General features: G+C 37.8%; 1 long non-coding RNA gene across 1 annotated transcript; it reads left to right on the plus strand.

Moving 5' to 3' along the window:
* The first annotated feature begins 770 nt into the window (after positions 1-770).
* LOC104959700 (uncharacterized) lies at positions 771-1,830 on the plus strand. Its single transcript, XR_799900.1, has 3 exons — positions 771-849; positions 937-979; positions 1,753-1,830. It is a non-coding gene; the product is annotated as an uncharacterized lncRNA (long non-coding RNA).
* The last annotated feature ends 430 nt before the right edge of the window (positions 1,831-2,260 follow it).

Raw genomic sequence — 2,260 nt, forward strand, 5'->3', positions numbered from 1 at the left:
AAGCGAGGCAAGAATCCTTCCTGGCATTCGGAAAACGAAGAGTGGAACAGGCGAGCAGGTGTGCGTCACATGAGAGGCTCCGCCTTACATTTTCCGCCACAGATTTGGGGAAATTGGTCCGTGCGCAAAGCATTGTGGGGATTTTAAGACCGCGGAGTCTACACATGTGCAGCCTCGAAATGTCTCCAAACGAAGTACGCCGGGCTCGGTAGAATTCCAAGTATGCTGGAGATTGGAACAGTCCTTCGGCGGCACTCGATGGTATGCTTGAAATAGTAATAGTAAGTAAATATTAATCTGAACGAGAGATTATTTGTTGTTTTTGAGACGTAGTTTCCCGATTATTTGAGAAATCATTTTGGTGGGTTAAGGTCATTCTTAGAATAAGTGAGAAATGGATTTAACTTTAGTTTGACAGCCTTCACACTGGAACAATAAGAAACTGTAAATGTATGCAATCATTTATGGCATTAATAATTAATATCTAATTCTTAACTGTGAATTGTTTTCATTTATTTAAGATTAGAAATGTATTAGTCTGGACGAACCTTTTCTGTTGAGATTCCTGGAAAAGGGACATTTTCTAGGAAACAAAAGTGCGGACGTCAAATGTCCTGTTTGGGTTGCCATACGTAGCTGTCCAACATGGAGGAATAACTTGCGCTTGCACAGTGCAAGTTGGGTAGTCTCAGGGCCTATCATTTTGAGGCATTAATGATCAGAACTCCACTTCCACGTAGTCTTTCTGTTATTAAGCGTCTCCTCTCCTGCAGGATGCACCCCTCTGAAGTGTGGTCGGGCCGTCACAGACAGCATTGTGACCCGGGAGGAGGCTGAGACGCTCAAGAGGTAAAACAACACTTTATATTCAACAAATAAAGCTCCTCTGTCCCGCTGTGCGACCTTTTTGAGTCACTTTCTGTCTTTTACACTCAGGCTGGCTGAGAGAGGGCTGGCTCTCGCTGGATCAGAGGGAGGGGTGAGTACAACCCACAAATTAAACGGTCAAAATAATCTGTATTTGATTCTAGTCATGATCTTTTTGATGATTTTCCTTCCCCCGTACTTTAATTTTTAGGATACAAATAGTTGTTTTTGTAAGTTATTATCTGACCTTTTTACAAACAATACCATCAATTAAAGACACGTACTCATCAACAAATATACTGTGCAGCCCCAATAAATTAATTCACTAAATATTAGATGCTGAAAAACCTTCCTCTATTATACCATCATTATTATTATTATTTAAAAATAAATGATTGATTAATTTAAAGGGTTTAAAGTCACATTTTGTTCAATAATGTCCTTTCCACAGCAGTGTGAAGCAGTGTCCACTAGATGGCGCTATTGAACACATTGTAAAAAACCTGTATTTAAACACAGAGTATTTAATATCATTTAATTAACTAGTGTTGTGAGATTACAGAATAAGAGAAGGGAGTATTTTAAATATAATATTGCCACCAGTATCGACTTGAACACACATTTGCAAAACAGCAATAAATGCATGAACTAAAAAGTGTTAAATTAATAATTAAATGCAAAAAGGAAAACAAATAAAACAAAATGAAAATAAATAAAAAATATATTAAATAAAGTGTGGCTGGAGCCCAGTTTATATATTTTCTTTTTACTCCAAAACAATGACTCAAAAATGTTAAAAATAACCTATTAATGAATTAATTTCTCATTAAAATATGTCCAATTAATTTTCACATATTCCTGCTTCTCTCTTTTTGTCCCTTGCAGGCCTCCATACTGGACTTGCACTCTGGAGCTCTGTCGATGGGCAAACAGTTTGTGAACATCTACAGGTGGGAAACACATATTAAATTAACTTTCTCTCTTATATCTCCTGTTGTTCACGCCTGCTGCTGATGTTCTAGGTGTATATCAGTATTTAGTGTCTCTACATTAAAGAGTCCTCTCCTGCTGATGTTCAGGTGTATATCAGTATGTAGTGTCTCTACTTTAAAGAGTCCTCTCCTGCTGATGTTCAGGTGTATATCAGTATGTAGTGTCTCTACTTTAAAGAGTCCTCTCCTGCTGATGTTCAGGTGTATATCAGTATGTAGTGTCTCTACTTTAAAGAGTCCTCTCCTGCTGATGTTCAGGTGTATATCAGTATGTAGTGTCTCTACTTTAAAGAGTCCTCTCCTGCTGATGTTCAGGTGTATATCAGTATGTAGTGTCTCTACTTTAAAGAGTCCTCTCCTGCTGATGTTCAGGTGTATATCAGTATGTAGTGTCTCTACTT

The sequence above is a fragment of the Notothenia coriiceps genome, unplaced genomic scaffold, assembly GCF_000735185.1.
Source record: "Notothenia coriiceps isolate Sejong01 unplaced genomic scaffold, NC01 NC01_scaffold00030784, whole genome shotgun sequence".
Lineage (NCBI taxonomy): Eukaryota > Metazoa > Chordata > Actinopteri > Perciformes > Nototheniidae > Notothenia > Notothenia coriiceps.